Source organism: Bombyx mori, chromosome 20, assembly GCF_030269925.1.
Source record: "Bombyx mori chromosome 20, ASM3026992v2".
NCBI classification, from domain to species: domain Eukaryota; kingdom Metazoa; phylum Arthropoda; class Insecta; order Lepidoptera; family Bombycidae; genus Bombyx; species Bombyx mori.
This window is the reverse complement of record NC_085126.1, coordinates 7206844-7212843: the sequence shown is the minus strand read 5'-3', so window position 1 is coordinate 7212843 and position 6000 is coordinate 7206844. Positions and strand designations below refer to the sequence as shown.

Below are 6000 nucleotides of genomic sequence, written 5' to 3'. Positions count from 1 at the left end.
GTTGATGTCCACGGGCTCTGGTAACGCGTAACGGTAAAGATGAGCCGAGATCAGTTCACCCATCTCGCCCAAGAAAAAAAAACAATAACAAAAGCGCGTTGTAAATAAATGTATACTTTTTAATAGTGCTTAATGTTTTTGATAATTGATTTTATATAATATACATCATTGCTTTTCTTTGAAATGATAATGTCAATTAGCCAAAACGTGTAATAAAGATAACTAGCTTCTGGCCCGTTGATCGATATTCGACCATAAGCAGTGATATATTAAGACTTACATTCATTCTGTGCTGTAGTATGTTATAAATAGTATGCATGACATTTTGAAAAAAAAAAACCGGCTCTTAAGTAATTACCAAAAATCGTTAATACTAAAGTTCGTCAATAGGTGCTAAGCAAAAACTAATAAGGAAAATTGGTTGAAAATCATATTATAAGATAGTGGAAAAATATATATTAAATATTTACTTATTTTTAAGCATTCGTTTTGTTTATTTATTAATCGGCTCATTTTATGTTACTTTGAATTATTATTTTTTAAATTCCAATCAATGAATATTGTTTATGTAATTGTAACTGGTTTTTTTCGAGAGAGTTCGACGAGGGAACTAACCCATAGACACAGCCCGCTGAGATTCTCGCCGGATTCTCTCAGTGGATCGCGATTCCGATCCGGTAGTAGACTCTGCAAAGCACGGCTCTTGCTAGGGCCAGTGCTAGCTAATTCTCTCAGGTTGAGGCCGTGAGCTCACCTACCCGTCCGCGAGAAGCTGAAATAGCCTCTTACGTTACCAGCGAATAGGTGGGATATGAAAAAGCTCTTTTTGCTGACCGCCAGTAGACTTGAAGGGCTATTCTGGCTCACCATGTGGTGAGGTCACGGGGCTCAGCCTGAGAAGGCGTGGAGTCGTCGATTAGCCTTGTCAACTCCGTCGTCTGGTTGAGTTGCACACCTAATCACCTCTAAAGGGTTCTGGCAGGAGCACATCCGGAAGTGGGCTGACTCTAACATATTGGCAGGCTCACGTACCCCTGGTATATATTTTTTTCCTACCTAGCTGATAGCCTTGAGAGGCTATTTCAGCGTAACCTTAACTAGTAGGTGAGCTCACGGGGCTCAAACCGGAGTGATGCTAACACTGACCCTAGCAAAAGCAGTAAGTACTTCGCAGAATCTACCGCCGGATCGGAAACGCGACCCACTGAGAAGATCCGGCGAGAAACTCAGTGGGTTGCGTCTATGGGTTAATTCGCTCGTCGAGACCTTGGTCACAAGCGACGGGTTCGACGAGGACGGTGACCGTTCCCTGGTATAAAAGTTCGATGTTGGGAGACAAAAGTCTGCGGTGAATACCAACAGCAACTAATAAACTCTTGCCCCTAGTAATAAGTTAATTGCCATGTCTGTTATCCGTAAATAGTAATATGTAAATGACATATCGACAAATATAAGAAAGAACATTGTAAGTCATATTTAGCTAAAATTTAGTTTGTTAACCGACTTCAAAAAATGAGGACGTTCTCAATTCGACTGTTTTTTTTTCATGTTTGTTACCTATAACTTTTGACTGGGTGAATCGATTTTGACGATTCTTTTTTTATTTGAAAGCTGACGCTTCCTTCGCCTGTGTTCCCATTTAGACCAGTTCTGATAATAGTATCCATGGGAAAACCATATAAGTCTTAAATTTTCATTACATACGTGCGCGACAAATAGATAAATAACTCAATAATTCAATATCACGCCAACCGATTTCGATGATTATTGTTTTTAGTGTATATTAATTTATTTTGGAATATCTTTTTTTTTCTATTTGAAGTCGGTTTTTGTTAAAGCATGTCGATTTACGATTATTTTATTTGTTGCTTAGATGGGTGTTAAGTGGTTACCGGGGCTCATAGACATCTATAAAGTAAATGCCATCACCCACATTGAGATATGAGTTCTAATGTCTCAGTACAACGGCTGCCCCGCCCTTCAAATCGAAACGCATTACTGCATCACGACAGAAGTAGGCAGGGTGGTGGTACCTACCCGTGCGGTCTCTTAATGTCCTACTACCAGTAAAACAATAACAAGTTGCAATCTTACCATGTTATTCTTACTCCCTGTCGACATAATGCACTTGTTAAGTCAGATTGTTTCTTTAATCATCATTTGACATCTGTTCAGTCGTTTGATCCATATTTCTATAAGTGTTATCATCAACACTTGTGTTGAGCAAACATTCAGTGGGATTCTTATATAGGTACATATACATATGTACACACCTGTTGCCGAGCAAGTTAAATAAACATTTATTAATTTTTGTATTATCATTTTTATTGTTGTGTTGCAAATGTGAACGAAACAATTGAATCGACAGATATGACGTAAAATTTTCCCGATTATAAATAAATAGAGGCAGGCAGAACACACGTAGCGAACATAAGCAATCCTAGATTACCCAAAAAACGGGAGCGTTACTATTGGGATTAGTGACATCTACCGGCGAATAGTTAAACCCTAACAAATATCCGAACCGTGTTGAGAAGATTTGTCGCATGGTCACATCTTAAATTAATCCAGAATGCATATTGGCTTTGCGTCAGAAACCGGAAGGCCGGTGGCGTCTTCCAGTGCAGACATCCTAATAGGTTAAAAAATAAAACTGTATTCATTAAAGAAAAGTTTAATAAAATATTTCAAGTAACTGGAAAAAGGCTTAGAAATTGGCACTTACTTTTAATTTGCAATCACAAAAACTACAATAATATTTGGCAGTTTGCCTTTGTACGTAGCGTAATTTTTTTATTTACTACTATTTATCAAAACCGTTTAATTATTTTTTCTTTAGTTTTTTACTTTACTTAGTATTTCAATTTAGGTAAGTAACAACGTAACAACGAAAGTAACAACGATGAAATTGGTATCTAATGTTTTTTGTGCGTTAATTCTTTATATATTAGAAAATAAATGCAATTTATTGTTTCAAAAATACATTACAAATAACTATCACTTTCATATATTCATATTGGCGACATAAAAACATTATTGATAGATACAATTTAAATCGTTGATATGTTGACAAGACAGAAGACACACAGTGGCCCGAATTCTCAGCACGGCAACTCAGCCAAAATGTCTTTGGCATTACCAATCAAATGATGATAATGTCGTTCCGATATCGCTCACCCCTCATCTGGCAAGCAGTGTGCGACCGTCTTGTAACCACACTACACGTATTTATAGCTATAATTTTATTATAAAACTCTCTCGTGTTTCTCCATTTGCCGCTCTGATAAATTGTGAGTATTCGTTTTGTTGTGTTGGCATCCCGTGACCTCAATAAGGTCAGGTTTGCGTAGGGGCGTGACTTTTGTTTTTTGAGTGTTGGCATTACTGGACTGCGTTTTTGCATAATTTCACTTCCGAATTTATAATTCAGCGTTAATTTTTTTCTCGCATTTGTTTCTGATAATTCATGTAATCTAATTTGTGTTTCAAAGTACTGTTAATTGGGATACAATGAGGTTTAAAAGTAAAACAATATATTAACATTTATTTAAAACTGCCATGCTATAAAAATAGGTGCGGCCTCGGCGCGTGTTTGGCGCGGAATATTTTAAAGATATACACTCTTTTGCTTAAGTAGTATTCTGTCGACACCCACTCGCGTACTACTAATACATATCTATACGTTTTTGGCACTGCTAGAATTACCGGAATAGCCAACAACTATGCAATAGTTTGAACTAAATCTCATAAAAGACCTAACAAAAATAATATTCTTATAACATAAATTATAGTCAAACAACATCAAATTTTAATACTTTTCAAAAGACTTATTTGATATTTGATGCCAAAATACATACGATAACTACGCATTAGTGGTCATCGTTTTAATATGACAAGAAATGTTTATTAGAGTAAATAAAATTAGAATAACAACAAATGAGTAATCTCTTAAAGCAAACAACATAATAAAACTGTCAAGTCATGAATAATTAAGGGCGTTTTCCATTGTGTGATAACTTACACGTGCGTGAAGTCTTAGAACATAGAAGTCTTAGAGCAGTACCTAAAATTGATGCGGGATTGTTTAAAGGTCACTGTTGACGTGAATCTGTAGGTTTTGGTTTTAATACCTATAGTTTTTTTTTTTCCAACATGTTTATGTAATAAATAGTGTTCATTGTAAATTATCGCAATTACGAAACTTATCTGTGCCAAAAATAAAATCAAATCATTTTACAATACGTCAATTGCTGTATGATAAGTTATGAAAACATAATAATACTCGTATTGTGCGTCAGATTTACGTTTGTCATTTCACAAAAGTATGTTTTTTTTTATTGCTTAGATGGGTGGACGAGCTCACAGCCCACCTGGTGTTAAGTGGTTACTGGAGCCCATAGACATCCACAACGTAAATGCGCCACCCACCTTGAGATACAAGTTCTAAGGTCTCAAGTATAGTTACAATGGCTGCCCCACCCTTCAAACCGAAACGCATTACTGCTTCACGGCAGACCGGCACCCACCCGCGCGGACTCACAAGAGGTCCTACCTCTTGTGAGTGTGAGTAAAACTTAAATGTTGCCTTTCAGCCCTTGATATAATGAGAACACTGGACAGAGAGAGAGGGAAAGGGAGAGAGAGAGAGGGGGGGAGAGAGAGAGAGACTTTATTGCACACCAAAACACAATAAGCATTAAAAACGGTCAACAAACAGGTATATTTGTATTAAACGGTCTTATCGCTAGAAGAGATCTCTTTCAGGCAGCCGTTTTATTTACACTAATATCCTGAAGATCCAAATAGCTGGTACGTTGATATGTACCTAACGTGTTAAAGTTATAAGTCAAATTCAATTGAATAGGCAATTTCGAAAAGGGCACATCTCTGAAAATGTAAAATGTTCAGGAAATGAAAAAAAAAACTGATTATTTTCTAAACCAGTGTAAAATTTAAAATATTAACTTTTGAGATATATTTTAGTGTTAATTAGCAATTGAAAATTCTTGGAATTATTATAAAATGAGTGTAGGTAAGCCTCAAAACTACATGTATATGAAAAAAACGTATCTATACCTATATATTAATACGTGAAACAAAAAAATTTGTATCCCTTTTTACGAAATTTTCGCGGTCGGAATAGTATGAAATTTTCCACACTTATAGAGAATATAGAGAAGAAGTGCACAATGCTAATATTTTTTTAAAATAATGCATAAAAGATACATTAAATCAATTAAGAAAACATTACACACACTACATACCATGTATTTGACGCACACACGCATGCATACTATTAATTGTCAAACTTTTGTTCTTGACGTCTGTTGTCAAATTGAGAATAGATTAAATATTGATTGTCTTTGTTAATATTTTTTATAGTGTATTCTTGGCGAAATTTGTGATTATAGAAGTATAAAATACAATCATAATAGTGTACAAACTTACAATTCCAATTAATTATAGTCGAATTTCGACTACTATGGGACCACTAGTTTGTAGCCCGAGAGCCCGTGGGATCTACCTGTATGTATTTGACCAGACCTGAATTTTCGTACATTGAGACCCCTATACCTACCATGCATGAGGTGGGGACTCACTATGCTCAAAGTGGTCGACGCGCCGAGCGCTCAGGTAGGACAGGTACCGATTTTGACGGATTTTAAATCCATTTGACCACGTCTGCCGTTTTGAAATTTTGAAAATATATGATTATTATTATCGGAAAATAAGAATGGCAGACCATTATCGCGCATTTTACTTTGTGGCAGACCACTTTGAAAATGCTAAAAAAATAAAATTTTGAAAGTAATTGACCAGATCTGCCATTGATATAATAATATATGCTGTTTATTATAGTCTTAAAAACTTATATTGATCACGGCAGACCTCTACATTGCGTACACACATCAACATATAATAAAATCTGAGCTACTACCCGGCCAGATGTATATTATATTTTCCGTTCACTGTTTAGAGGAATATAATTTACTTGCGATT

General features: G+C 35.8%; 1 protein-coding gene across 3 annotated transcripts in view; it reads left to right on the top strand.

The window, feature by feature from the left end:
* Positions 1-2664: 2664 nt before the first annotated feature.
* Positions 2665-6000, top strand: part of LOC733130 (mitochondrial phosphoenolpyruvate carboxykinase) — a 63760-nt gene continuing 60424 nt past the window's right edge. For 2 of the 3 annotated variants that reach the window (XM_021347410.3, XM_038017906.2), the window contains exon 1: positions 2665-3290. The gene's annotated coding sequence lies outside the window, so the exon portion shown is untranslated. 3 annotated transcript variants of the gene reach the window in all.